Raw genomic sequence first — 15,405 nt, 5'->3', positions numbered from 1 at the left:
AATTTAAATGCCATGGCACTCCATGCTTAATTATGTCATAGCCGTTAGACCAATATGTTTGAAAAATCCTTCCAATTTACCGCACATGGAATTAAATCGCACAAAAGTACACAATATATGACTTTTCAAACCGTTATGGTTAGTTGTTGCATGTACATGTAGTTTAAATTTCAATTACGGTCATTAAATGACTAGAAAATCATTTTAAATATCTTAAAAGTTCAAATGACCCCTGAAATTTTCCAAAATTTGACATGACAGTTGTATTAGTACTACAAAATTTCTCGTTTATTTAAAACATCATCCATTGCCACTTTACTCCAAATTCGTCTTTCACAGCTAATAAAAAATATCTACAACATCACACACGGTTATTTTCTGGGAACCGTTTGCGATGAAAATATCTGGGTCTATTTAAGTCTACCTCCTTAAGCTTCGCTGGCTCGTCTGCTCCAGAGCCGGCAACCCCCGAATCCACGAATCCCGATCCCCATTCCCACACCCCCTTCTTGCAAAGATGACACCGTGGAAACACTTCATGAAGGCTCGTACGATGGTCGCGTTCCCCCGTCCCCCCCGAGCGCCGCCGCCTGCGCCGAGAGCGCGGCCGCCTACGCCAAGAGTGTCGTCGCTTCCACATTGAGCACGGCCACTTCCGCCGAGAGGGCGTCTGCGGCAGCCGATAGGGCAGCTGCAGCAGCCAAGACGGCTGCAGCTGCTGCTGCGACGGCGGCTGCAAACGCCGAGAGCGCTCGAGTTGCCATCCGTCCCGCCGATGTAGCCCTGGCCCGGGTCGAGGCCATCCATGCCAAGATCGAGGATGCACACGCCAAGATATTCCAAGCCACCTCGGACTCCAGCATGCAACCCATGTCCGAGAAGGCGGCGGTGACCATGGAGCACCTGCTTCCTCATGAGGTCACTGAGCGGGAGCTGGAGATGCAGGAGGCGGCGAGGATCGAGGGGCGCTAGGAGGAGTTGCGCGTGGCCGAGGTCGAGGTAGAGAAGAGTCTGTCCATAGAGGAATCGGCGGTGGAGTACCAGTGCAAGCTATGGCGCAGCCACTACTATGAGTACTACAATCTTGAGGCCGACACTGAGGACGCGGTCGACTTCAGCAGGGGGCACAGAGTCCACCAACGGCGGCATGTCGCTAGGACAAGTCATCGACATCTCGTCTCACACTGATGACGCATAGGCTGGCGCGACGGTGGATTTGTCAAAATTATGTGTACTTAGGCTTTGTTTTTAATGTTGGTCTTTCGTTAGAGCAATGTTTAGGTCAACTAGCTTTGTTTAATTACTAAAATTGCTCGACTCAGTAAGTGTGGTCTGTCTGCTCTACGCTCTTTTGTGTGCCCAAATTAGCAAGCGATGTTAAATTATGCAATGACGTACCCGGGGAAATTTCCACCAAAATTTGAATTATCAAACTCATCTCATGCGCGTAAAGCGGAAAAATCGTTTGTGATGCACACAATCGTTCAAAGTGAATGATCCGGCGGCACCGCGCGCAAAGTTACCCTCCATATTTCCAAAATTTTGGCCTACCGCCAAAATATCTACCCCGCCCCCTCCCCCCTTCCCCACCCCTTTCTCCTCGGCCACAAGTCACATTTTCCATGTTTCCTCCTTCCTTCCTTCCTTCCTTCCTATACCATAGCCGCTTCCTCGCTCTCGTCGTCTCGCATCTATCGCCAGGGTCGCCATGGTCTTCTTCAAAGACCACTCCAACGGTTCCTCCTCCGGCGACGACTCCTTCACCACCCGGGTATGCCTCTCTTCTCTGTCTCTCTCTCTCAGGCTATGACTTGGAATGAAGGATTTTTACCCGGTAGTCGATTTGAGTCATTTCTTCCTCTTATAGCTCCCTAGGACCATCAGTGGCAACGAATGGAGTAGGGTGGCTGAAGATCTATCTGGTCATTGTCACCATCAATCTCCATGCGTGAAACTAATCGCGTTTGAATCTGTGGACAGTGGGAGGAAGTTTCTGCCATGTGCAGAGAAGGTTAGACCCTCTTTCATTGTTACAAATCATTTGTTAGATGTGATTCAGACACTATCGCGGTCCCAACCCATTCATACCACACCTTCAACCAAACACATCCTAAGACAGTGTCACAGTTTGTACCTAGTATCTTAAATTTTTGCAATCTCATCAGCGGTGCCATTAGAAAAATATTTGGCACCGCTTCAGCAGTTTGTGCAGCCAACTTTGGTCCACACATCCGAGCAGTCAAGCAGTAAAATACTAAATATTTATGGCACGAAGGAACTGGGCATCAAAGCAACTACGTGCTCCGGAGTCCGGGTACCTGATTTTTTCCACTGCATCAGCTCGCCAGTGCAGGGCATCGGTGTGAGATGTAGCAACAGTTGTCTTTAACCCAGTGTTGGCATACATAATGGATGGCCTTAGTGCTATTAGTTCTATGTTACTAAATTTGTGCATGTACACACCTGTTAATATCAATTTGTTGTCATCTAAACACTGTCGCTATGTTGTTACAGTTATATTTACCTTCCTCATAAAATGTTCAATTTGTTATTTATTGTACATGAGTAAGAACTTGTAGCGTTCTTGGAGTTAATTATAGCTTCTGATGTTCCAGAATTTGGTTGTTGTCTCAGTAGAAATTAATTCATTTGCACATTGATCTTTTTAAGAAGATATGTCATAATTAACATGTTTCTTCAGCTTTTTAAAATAAACATTAGTGATTTTCTATGTTGCTATAAACCCATTTTTTCTACAATTGTTACTGATCTAATTTTAAATATTATAAAATGAACGAAAGTGTTCTTACTTGGAGTGGGTTGATTAAGAGTGGCCACAGTATTTGAAGATGTGCCTAGCGAAGCTCTGGAGCATGTATGAGGAAGAGAATAGACGCGGGCTTAAAGAAACTATTGTCAACGCTGAAGATTATTTGAAGATGTGGGGTAAAAAGAGGAAGGTGGAGAATGAGCTTAGATTTTTTTTAATCAGACTTTGCTACGATGATGTTGGCGAAGGAGGAGGCACTTTCCCAGTTGGCCAGTGCAAAACAAGTTCTTACTGAACTGAAAATAGAGGTGGATAAGACGAGCCTGGATGATCTCAATTAGGGAAATGAATATATTGTTTTTATGAAGTTGAACTAGCTATATGTTGTATTGTGTTGTTTTCATATAACTATCGTATTGTGATGTTATAATATATTTATGTGCCTGATATGAAATTGGCAAAACAGTTGTTCGATATGAAATGTGAATTTGCGTAATACTGAAATTATTAATTATAAAATAATAAACCTGCTAAATGTGTCATGGACCTTTGCAAACGGTTCTAGCAGTAAAAGCGCTTGCGATGGATAGCCCAATGCCACACAGTTTTCTTTATCAAATCGTGTGTGATGTAGTTGATAAAAGCAAACACTTAACCAAGGTAGACCATGTGTGATAGTTACACCTTTCACACATGATCCTACACATAAAAACTGTGTGGGATGTACATATGAACGGAAACATATTCTCTGGATTGACTATGTGGGATGTACATAAGAACAGAAATGTATTCCTTGGATTGACTGTGTGTGATATACATACCTACGGAAATGTTTTTCTGGGATTCATCGTGTGGGACATACATACTTACGAAAATGTTTTTTGGGATTCATCGTGTGGGATGTACATACCTACGAAAATGATTAGGTTTCGATGCCTCGCCCGATCGCACATGAGCTCATTTGGTGTCCCAAGAGGGCCTATCCCCGACGATTTCTAGGTCGTGTGGGAAGGACCTCCTATCGCCCACACTCACTTGGCGACGGTTCCAAATGTCGTCGTGAAAAGGGGTTAAAAATCGTTTGTATAGCACCGAAGCGTACCAGTGTAAGGAGTTAGTCGCAGGATCTTGTATTATGGAAGAAGTAAAGAGACTTTCCGATAACGAAATTGAACTAGGTATGAAGATATCGACGATCGAATCTTGGGCTGAATTCTTGACATCGAGGTTCGACCGATAAAGATCTTCGTAGAATATGTAGGAATCATTATGGGCATCCAGGTCTCCCTATTGGTTATTGACCGTAGAGGTGTCTCGATCATGTCTACATAGTTCTCGAACCCGTGGGGTCTACACACTTAACGTTTGGTGATGATATAAGTATAGTTGAGTCATTATGGTGGTTACCAAAGATTGTACGGAGTCCCGGATGAGATCCCGGACATGACGAGGAATCCCAAAATGATCCGAGGGTGAAGATTGATATATTCGACGAAGGGTATTGGAGTCTAGAAGTATTCCGGGGGTACCGGGTGATGACCAGGATGACCGAAAGGGGTTTCGGGGAGGGGGGCAAGTGTTGGGGCCCCATGGGCCAGGGGGGCAAACCAACCCACTAAGAAGCTATGCGCCCCCTCACCCCATCCCACATAACCAGGAGAGGTGGGTCCTCCCCTAGGGTTCCCTCACCACCCTAGGGTTTCCCTAGGGGGCGCCCCATCTGCCTTGGCCACCGCCCCCAAGATGAGATTTAGGGCGCCCCCTCCTCCTCCCTTCCCCCTATATATATAGAGATAGGTAGAGAGAGGGCAGCCGCACCCTTGAGCACATCTCCACACCACGGTGATGCCCTTCCTCTCCCTCGTAGTCCATCTTCTTCTCCTAGTGCTTAGTGAAGCTCCGCTGAGATTTTTCCACCACCACCGCCATCACGTCATCGTGCTATCGGAGGACTCGAACTACTACTTCACCATCGCTCGCTGGATCGAGGAGGTGAAGGCGTCATCAAGCCGTACGTGTGTTGAACGCAGAGGTGTCGTCCATTCGGCACTAGATTGGAGTTCGTGGGACGAATCATGATTGGATCGTAAAGACGTTCGACTACATCAACCACGTGTCCTAACGCTTCCGCTTAGCAATCTACAAGGGTGTGTAGATCCAATCTCTCCTGTCGTAGATGGTCATCTCTTAGATTGATCTTGGTGAGTGTAGGAAATTTTTTGTTTCCCATGCAATGTTCCCCAACACCAGATTGCAAAGATTGCCCACTCCCTCTAGAGATATCTCCGCCGTTATATGGAGCCTGCTGTTGGTAAGGCACCAAACCTGGCTGAACAGGCATAAACTGGTAAAGGTATTATTGTTGTTGTGGCCACTGTCCCATATCTTGGAACTGACTGTTCTGCCCTCCTGATGGGTAGCTTGCAAGCATCTGGCCTGAGGGCATCATATGAGCAGGCTATGCCATGAGAACAATTGGAGGCCTAGAGTAGATAGAGATGGGAGACGGCTGCGGGATCCCAGGAGGACGAGCAGGCCGATTCTGGACCTCCCCCCCCCCCCCCCCCATATTGGTTTGTGATTGGTTGTCCCAACTCGTCATGTCTCATTACGCCCCCTGCCCGTAGCATATCTTCCTCCTCCACGAGAACTCTGATCTCTCCCACCCCCAGCCATCCCTTTGACAACAACAGCAAATGGAATTTTCACAGTTCTCCTGGCCCAACAATCTCTGGAGAAACTAAATTGCTTTGGGATAGGTAGATGATCTGAAAACCCTCTCTAGTAGTAAATTCACCACTAACAAACAGATCCTTCCTAACCCACACCAGCGAATCGAGGATATCTTTGCAACAACAACGAACCCTAGCTCGGGATTGATTTGCGAGCCTGTCCACTATGCTATTATATTCGGCAGAAGGCGTCTTCTACATAGGCGCCACTACCCGATGCTCGGGGGAGATACTGGCCAACCAGGACAAGCCAGGTGTCACCTGGTCAGCCCGCCCTGCTGTATAGCCCCCGACAAGTAGGGCCCTCCTGGCAGAGACACGTCGCCCTTCGTTGACCTTCCTCTCAGGAGACGTCGTCACCAACACCAGCGGCCACGCTGCTCATCAACCTTCACTACCGCGCACTGCTCGAACCGGAGAATCTGGAGGCGTGGATTGAGCATCAGATCGGACCAATCCTGCACCACAAATCGACAAACTCAATCCAAACTCCCTGAACAATCTCCATCTCCTCCTCTGTTCTCTAGATTGCGATCCCGCCTCCCTTGCAGCCCAGTATAGGATTCTCTCCACTGTCAGCTCTCCTCCCGCAAAAGTTCTCTGCCGGTCCTGCTCGGATCTCCGCGACATGGCCCTGAGCGCCAGAGTACGGCGAGCATTTGTAACTGCTCTCGCCGCACGCTGCGCCTCCCTCTCGAACACGTCTAACTCCGCCGGCAAACCAATAATCTCCCAATCCGGAGCAGCTCCCCAGCTCGACCCCAACCGCGGATCTCAGCTCGACCTCGCACTGGGGGGAGGCCAGAGATATAGATCTCAGCACCTCCACAGGACGTCGCACAGCGCTCGCCTGCGCCGAGATGGAGAGCCACGCCTGGCGGGTTGTCTCGCTGGATTTAGGTGGGCTAATCAGATCTAGGTTGTGGTGGAGGGGAGGGGTGGCCGACAGGGAGGCAGGCGGTGGCGGGGTTGCGGACGCGAGAGCAGCGGACACGGGCAGATATTTGAGGGGCGGACGGGCGCTGTTGATGAACATACAGAGGGTCACACTTTGCAGCGTGTGTAGAGATAGTATGATCTACTACTTTATTGCATGCCCTTTTTTCTGTCAAATATTACATGGCCTTGGCTGTGACAAATATTAAAACGAGCAAGGTTCAATCAAGCAAAATCCTTGATTTCCCTAAAGACGACTCCATTGATTGACCGGCCATGCTCATATCATTCCCTTCGATGGCCTGCAGCACCAGCAGCGAACCCGTCTGCACCGTCACCAGCAGCAGTGAAATGCTTTGAATCGCTATCGTTTTTGCTCCGGTGTGTAGGGTCGACTGATTCCTCCATCTTGCAACAAGGAGAAAAAGTTCGACTGTTGAGCCCACCACAGCACAGAGAATAAAGAAAAAGGGAGAAACACTGCATGTTTTCTTCTTCCTTGCGTTCCTTCTCTCCTTCCCGACTCCTCTTGCTGTCCACCCAAATCTATAGAAAGCCATGGTGGATCTCGCCTCTGGTCACCAAAAATGGAATCCTTACGCTAGCCAGCGGTCACATGTTCTACTTGCCCCCATTTAATTAAGCCATAATACTATCTAATTTAATTTCTGAACCCTAACCTGCAATCTTGTTGTGCAACAATGGAGGAGAGAGAAGAATAAACTTGAAGTGAGACGCTAAGCTCGGACTACAGGAGAGAAGGAGCATGCCCTCCATTCATTACAGTTGGCTTTGGTTCGACACAAGGAATCATTTGCTTTAGTTCGCTTTCTCCAGTGTATATCGAATCGAATCGGTCCGAGAGGGACTTTGAACCGCTTTACAGCGTCGAGTGCACTTATCCATTGTTGCTTTCAGAACTTTGTTCATTGTCGGTAGCCTCAAACTGGCTGGTCTTCTTTTCGAGACAAACTGAGGAAGCTATTGTTGCTTACATAATTAGTGCCTGATGTGTAGCTCCAGCCGGTTCCTTTGCTCCTAGCTTTGCTCTGTGAGCCACGAGGTGGACAAACGGTCCTCTACCCTGCGCTGCATCATCCCCATCCAATTGTTGGCTCCAGTAGAAGCTTCTTGATTTTGGATGGAGAAGAAAGAAGCAGCCATGGCCCAAGCCATTGTCCAAAGCTTATGCACGAAGCTCAGATCCACCATCGCCGTTGGAGACAAGGCCACCGGCGATTTGCAGGAAATAATGGAGATGCTGGAGGCCATACATCCGCTGCTGGAGGACGCAGAGAGGCGGTGTCTTTGTTTTAAGGATGATGTCCCCAAAGAGGGATCGAAGGAAATAATGGGGACACCGGAAGCCATACAGCCGCTGCTAGAAGATGCCCCCCAGCAAATGGAGGTATGTTACTTCACCATCCTTAAACATTTTGAAGAAAAGCTCAGATCCTGTCATAGGCTACGAGATCCATAGGTCACAAAATACACAAACTTGACCTGCAGGGGAAGAAGGTGCGGGACTGGCTGAGGCGGGTCGTTAAGGCCGCCTATGATATCTTGGACGTGTTGCAAGACACCATGACACCGTCTGCGCGTAAGGTATGTATAAGAGTATTCATGTTTCGTCGACCGTGTGAGTATTCTTAGCTCCTTGCATACCTCAAGGTGTATGTACCTTCTAACTGGTTAAGAACTGATTCATTGCAGTTGACGAAGATGATACCGCGTGCCAATGCCCCTGAGAAGAAGAATCTCATGGCTGGTAAGATGGAGAAGATAAAAGAAGAAGTCTGCAAGCTACGAGTCGACATGGATGAATTCAATCTTATGTCATCTGATTCCGATGCAACCATCGAGCCACAAGTTATTGATGTAAAAGAGTTTGAAGAACCAACGATTGTAGGAAGGGATAAAGAAATGCAGATGATAATGGAAAGTATATTTATGAAAAAAGGGCACCACATCATAGTTCAAATTGGTTGGCGTGAGGATGGCAGCGGCAAGACAACATTAGCGCAAATGGTTTTCAGCCATAGCCGATTCAAAGACTACTCCCGAGTGTGGTTCCAATGCTCAGGGAATTTTCCCTTGCAGGAGATGGGGAAGGCCATAATTTCTCAGGTATCAGGGGAAGAGATCAGCGGTGATTCAAATGACAACATCGAGTATGTAAGGAAGCGCCTTCATCAGCTATTTGATAATGGTATTAAGGTACTTGTTGTTTTAGATAACACACAGCTATCATCGGATGATAGCGAAAAGTTGGGAGGTATGCTAAGGGAATGGGACAATCATAGTGAGGTAATCTTGATAGCAACAGGCGAAAATATCTATATTCGGATATATGAAACAAACATAGATAATGTATGTGCCTTTTAGTGCATTGAGTGATGACATGTGCTGGACAATAATCAAACAACGAAGTCGCTTTGAAGGTAGATCGTTTGACAAGCAAGGGTTGGAGCAAATTGGTGCCGAGATTGCAAAAAAGTGTAAGGGTTCACCGTTAGCAGCTGCGGTGCTTGGGGGCATGCTACTATATACAAAGATGCTACAGGATGGGCAGAAGTATTGAACAGTGATGTATGGGCATATGACTGCATCAGCAAGCCATTCCTCGTGTTAGCATACACTAGTATGCCTTCGAGCTTACGGCTATGCTTTACCTACTTTATGATGTTCCAATATGGTCACGCCATAGCTAAAGATGATCTGATCTATCAATGGAATTCTCTCGGTCTTATTGAGCAATCCGACAGATTCTCTGTGAAACAACTTGGTGAACAGTATATTATGATGCTTCTGGGTATGTCACTTCTTCAAACAACAATGCCAGTTTCGGTGAGTTACTCCACGCTATGTTCAAAAGACTTTGGGCTTAATTGGTTTGCTTCCAATGTTTGCTATGCCAAAGTATGGATAGGCCAACACAAATTTTACGCTCAATTCTTTTATTATTAAATTTTTAGCATGCTCATAATTTGGCTTGGCAGAATGGTTCGTTAGGTCTTATTTTACCTTTTTCCAAAATGTTGGCATGAAAAAAAATTTACCTCTGAATTTTGTAAGGCAGCTGATAAAACATAAATTCTCTAACACGCTTTATGCTTTTGTTGCAGACTAGTGGAAATAGTGATAAGAGTACAATCTTGTTCACTATTAACCGTATGGTGCATGGCCTTGCAAAAAATGTTATGCGTACCATACGTTATACAGCGGAGACATCTTATCAGCAGGAATTATGCTCTAATAAGGACTGCTGCTATGTACTGGTTACTGATTTGAAGTTATCCAATAAATTGTCTGCCCACACAAGGGCGCTACGTTATGTGGGCTCTGGCAAAATGGAACTCACGATGATTTGTTTGCATATTCCAGGTGCCTGCGTGTCTTGGATTTGAATGACAGATCGATGCTGAACTTACCAAATTCTATCTGTCAGTTGAGGCATTTGGGATATCTTAATTTATCAGGCTGCTCTGGACTAGTTATTATACCGGACTCACTTGGAGATCTACTAAATTTGTTGTATATTAATTTGTCAGGCTGCTCTGTACTAATACATCTACCTGAATCATTTGGGAAGCTAATAAGTTTGGCGTATATCGACTTATCGGGTTGCTCTGGACTAGTAAATCTATCGGAATCATTTGGGAAGCTGACAAATTTGTTGCATATTGACTTATCAAGATGCTATGGACTTGTAAATTTGCCAGATTCATTTGGGAAGCTGACTAGTTTGAAGCATACCGATTTATCAGGCTGCTCTGGATTAGAAAAACTGCCACAATCATTATGTAAGCTAATAAATTTGGTGCACATCAACTTATCATGGTGCTCTGGATTAGTTAGTCTGCCTCTCTCGTTTGGGAAGCTAATATGTTTGCTGCACATGAACCTATCAGGCTGCTCTGGATTGGTAAACTTACCGGAATCAATTGGCAATCTCAAAATTTTGGTCCACATCAACTTGTCAGGTTGCTGCGGGCTATTAAATCTACCTGAGTCATTTGGGAATTTAATAAATTTGTTGCACATTGACTTATCATGTTGCCATGGACTAGGTAACCTGCCAGAATCATTTGGGAAGCTAGAGAATTTGGCACACCTAGATTTATCATTCTGGTCTTGTTTTGAAGGGGTCGAGAAAGCTCTTGGCGGGCTTACCAATCTCCAGCACTTGAACTTGTCAAACCGTTGCTGTTATCTTGCTCAACAGCAGTCGTGTCTCGAAGGGCTAAAAGATGTTTTGGGCCAGCTCACCAAAATAAAGTATTTGAACCTATCCATGTTCCTGAATCCTATCTTTTACTCACAGTCAGTAGAGCGAACTCATGAATTTATGGAATGCATCAGTGGCTTTTCCAGTTTGGAGCATTTGGATTTATCTCATAATAGATTTCTCCGTGATCTTCCTGAAAGTTTAGGTGAACTCAACAATCTGCAAACACTGGACCTCTCAGGTTGCATTAGACTGAAGAGCATACCCAAAAGGATAGGTGAAATCAGGTCTCTTAAGTCAATAAATGTGAGGAACTGCCGCAGTTTGAAAAGTTGTCAGCTTGTGGTTAAAGCTGATAATGGAGAATATAATATCAGAAACATTGCTCAGCTCGAGGATGCAAACTTGGAAGAGCTTGAGATAAGCTGTCTTGAAAACGTGAAGACTAGAAAAGATGCGGGGCAAATAAGAATGGCACTGGAAGGAAGGACTCAAAAGTTGAAACTTTGCTGGACTGTGGGCTCCCAAGTATCCATGGAGGACAATACCCTGTTAGGAAAATTATTGCCAGCACATCTGCAGTGCCTTGAGCTACATGGTTATAGTGACGAGACCCGCCTTTCAGCCTGGTTGACAGCAACCATATCTTATCATTTTGATACTCTTGTAGAGGTTACCATTGAGGACTTCCCGAGGTGCAGCCAGCCACCACCACTATTATTGTTATATAACCTCCGACGAGCAGTTTTCAGAAGGATGGCTAGCATCACAAGATTTGACATCAATGACCTCACCGGTGAATACCGAACAACACTCAATCAACTCCCCAAGTTGACCCTAGAGTTGGATGATATGGAAAGCCTGGAAGAGTTCAAGACAACATACGACAGAAATGGTAAGGAGTGTATGCTCCCGGCCATTGGTGAACTGGTGATTACGAAATGTAACAAGGTGTGCTTCATACCTTTCACGCCTAGAGCTTGGAAATTGGTGATCTCAGAGTGCAGCAAACTAATGGTCCATTCCAGAGGAGGGCACCCTTGTACCTCTGTTTCAGTAAATGAACTGGTGGTGAAGAACTGCAAGAAAACTCTATATAACTGGCATTTGCTTCACAGCCTCCCAGGCCTCCGTAGTTTAACTGTCAAAGATTGCGACAATCTGTGGACTATACCAGATACTATTGAGGCCCTATCCTCCCTCCAATCTCTATGCTTGTCCAATTGCCGGGTGGACAAAGTACAACACTTGGCTGACCTCACCTGTCTCCGGGAACTGAAGATTGTGTCCTGCGAAGGGATCGATGGGTTCATGCAGAGTTTGCAAGGACTCACCTCCCATGGGTCGATGCATCTTAGTGACTGCGACAGTATCACATCACTGCCGGAATGGTTAGGAGATCTCACCAATCTTGAGAAGCTTGCCATCCACAGATGCCCTGCCATGGAATCTTTGCCGGGCAGCATAAATAAACTAACCAACCTGAAGGATCTGCGTATTTTGGATTGTCCAAAATTGAAGAGCTGGTGTGAAAGGAGGGAGAACAAGAAAAGAATGGCTCACATCCGACCAGACTATGAGTATGTACCACATTGCTCTTACTTTCACTTCTTTCAGTCCTTACTGTTCCTAACTATTCCAGTCGTATCCTAGGTTACGCATTCTTTGTGTTGATTCATGCTTTTTATCTTTTGCGTGGTCTTGCAGAATTCCTTCACGGTAATAGAAGGCCCATTTCTAATCTGAACTTCAAGAGTAGCTAACCAAGGTGTGTGTGCATTGTTTATTCTGCAGAGAACAAGGTACTAGCAGGCCAGGCAGCAACGACGAGGGCAATGTGGAGGGTGAATTGGAGAAGGACTGGCCGGACGTCGTGGAGGAGGAGGACTGGCCGGACGTCGTGGAGGACTGGTCGGACGTTGTGGAGGAGGAGGAGCCAGAGGCAGTATCGACGGATGCAGTGGAGAATTCAGTGATGACAGACAACACAGGTGTTGTAGAGGAGGTGACGAGGGATGTGGACGCAGCAGTGGCAGCTGATGTATGCTTGGAGTTGCGATTGGGACTGCCCATAAATGAAGAAGCGGTCCGTATCGAAGAAGAAGAAGATGAAATTTCTCTACGACTGTATTTATAACATGGGAAAAGCTTATCGCCATCCGGCGGATCATAGTGGCCGCGTCCGCCACCTCCGCTGCATGACACGCGTCCAATTGATGGCTTGCATTGCCGTTCTTTGTCGAACGCGCTTCCGAAATAGAGGCTATGTTTCAGAAAAATATGCGGTGTTGCAATGGTCTATGACGGGTCTAATTTTTGCAACAAAATCTCTATTGCGGAAATTTTCTGCAACAAAACCTCAGTTGCAAAAAAATGCAACAAAACCCTAGTTATATTCTTTTTCGCGACAAAACAACCATTGCAAAAAAATCTGCAACAAGACCTATGTTGCAAAAATAATTCTGCAACAAGACCTGTGTTGCAGTTCTGAGGCACGCTCAGCTCGCCTGATGCGGCAATCTGACGGCTCGCGAGCCGGCTGGTCTTTCAAAAATATCAGCCGGCGGACGCGTAGCAGGCCCCTTATAACATTGTGTTCTTCTTTCTTTGTACTGTACTACTTTTTGGTCACACATATGCACATTTTTCTTAGATGGACACGCACAGTTACATTGGTTTGGTTATGCTTTGATCGTGTTTACTGGCCCGCAGAACTTCTCTTGTATTCACATCTATTATCTATTACTACAGTACTAAATAATTACGGCTGATGATCATAGTAATCTATAATGAAGTACTGTAGTTCTATGTGTAGTGTGTAGTTACGTCATGGATGGCCGGTAACGGCTATGGACGCCCAGTGGCCGCCATAGGCTATGGCTACTCTCCCAAGCTGTTTGGTTCAGACAAGCGAAGCAGAACGCCGGAGAGCCGATGAGAAGAACGTCATGTCGATTCGAAGGAGCAGTACCTCATGCCGAGAGTGGGATCGGCGGCCGCCGCTGCTGCGCTGCTCGTGAAAGTAGCGTTGAAGGAGGGAGAGGTCGACGCTCTCTGTCGCCGCCGGCGCCGCCGCACGGCTCGATGTAGAAGATTTGGGGGCGGAGGGATCGACAGCAGAGGAGCAGAGGCGTCGATCTGAACGGAGCCTTCCGGACCGGAAGACGAAGCCGGTACCGCAATCTTTTTCCCTTTTTTTTTATTGAGGGGTTGTTTTTCTTTTCTTGGAGGGGGGAATAGCCTGAAGTGTTTTTTTTTGCGACATAAAAGAGTTTTATTGCTTACTTAAGCAGGCAAACAGTCACGATACAACGTGTTCATTAGGAAAACAGGAGTGTAATTAAGCCATAAACATCTTCTCCTAACACTTGTCGCCTGCTTCGCACATAAATGAGCCGCTTCATTAGCTTCTCTACGTACGAATTTCAGCCTAAAGCTCTCAAATTGATCAGAAAGCTCCCTGATCTCTTGAAGAATGGCAGCTATCTCCGAACGATCGAAGGTATCTGACTCCCACAACTTAACAATAGCTTGAGCATCAGTTTTCACCTCAACTTTGCTGAAACCTCTCTCAATAGCCATTCGAACCCCATCTCGAATTGCTTCTGCTTCCATGGACTGTGAGCTAGCTGCAAAATTATATCAAAGGGCTTGTGCACGAAGTAATGCACCCTCCCTATCCCGAATAACCAGCCCAGTCGAACCTTGACAAGAAACATCATCAAAGGATGCATCTACATTAATCTTCATCACGCCTTCATCAGGTGGATTCCATTTTATTTGTTTTGATTGCTTCGGCTTGCTTACTTTTCCAGCACTTGTTGAGTCCATTACCGAGTCTATCACCCATCTTACTGATTGCATGATACAGCGCCCAGATTCTCCATGCTTTCTTGCATTTCGTTCAGTCCAGATCGCCCATGCTCCACTTAAAATTATACAAGCTTCAGATTGGGGTATCTTTGTACCATCCACCACATCGAACATCCAAGAGTGTGGATGCAGGTCAGGAATTTTTATGCCAGTTAGGGACTTCACCTGCTCCCAGAAGATCCTTGCCCAAGTGCAATCAAATATAGCATGCATTGTAGTTTCCTGTTGACCACAAGTGTCACTGAAATCAATACGTTCCATATGTCGTCGCTTCAAAACGGCACGACAGGGTATAAAGTCATGGATAATACGCCACCAGAAATTCTTCACCTTGGGAGGGACCTCAAGTTTCCACATTTTCTTCCATGCCTTCTCCTGATTGATGCTAGACCCGGGCTGGTAAGTTTGACGACTTTTAGAGAGAAGAACTCTATATGCCGATTTCACAGTGAAATGACCATGTTTTTCTGGTTGCCAAGCCCAAATATCCTCAGCTGAATTACTAATCGAAATCCTGCATATTACACTAACATCCGGTTCCACAAAATTTGCATTAATCAAATTCATATTCCATTCACCATTGTCTGCGTCAATCAATTCTTCCACCCTACTGATAGCTGCATCAGGAAGCTGAATTAGGGGTTTGAAACCATGGTTAAAAGGAATCCATGGATCCTCCCATGGGTGAATAGAAGAACCATCACCAACCCTCTTTATCAGGCCTAATTTTAGACCCTCTCTGCCATGAAGAATGGCTCTCCAAATATGCGAGGATCCTCTTTTGTTCTTAGCTGACATAAATTCATGATCATGATAGTACTTACCCTTTAAGACTCTAGCGCATAGAGAATCTGGTGATGTAAGCA

The 15,405-nt window shown here is 46.0% G+C and overlaps 1 long non-coding RNA gene and 1 pseudogene across 1 annotated transcript; one reads left to right on the top strand and one right to left on the bottom strand.

Moving 5' to 3' along the window:
• Positions 1-5,506: 5,506 nt before the first annotated feature.
• LOC123103914 (uncharacterized) lies at positions 5,507-13,893 on the bottom strand. Its single transcript, XR_006450021.1, has 2 exons — positions 13,638-13,893; positions 5,507-6,846 (listed from the first exon to the last, which is right to left on the bottom strand). It is a non-coding gene; the product is annotated as an uncharacterized lncRNA (long non-coding RNA).
• LOC123103913 (leucine-rich repeat receptor-like protein kinase PEPR2) lies at positions 6,924-13,629 on the top strand (annotated as a pseudogene).
• Positions 13,894-15,405: the final 1,512 nt, after the last annotated feature.

The sequence above is a fragment of the Triticum aestivum genome, chromosome 5A, assembly GCF_018294505.1.
Source record: "Triticum aestivum cultivar Chinese Spring chromosome 5A, IWGSC CS RefSeq v2.1, whole genome shotgun sequence".
NCBI classification, from domain to species: Eukaryota; Viridiplantae; Streptophyta; class Magnoliopsida; order Poales; family Poaceae; genus Triticum; species Triticum aestivum.
The sequence above is the reverse complement of the archived record's forward strand: the minus strand, read 5'-3'. Positions and strand labels throughout refer to the sequence as shown.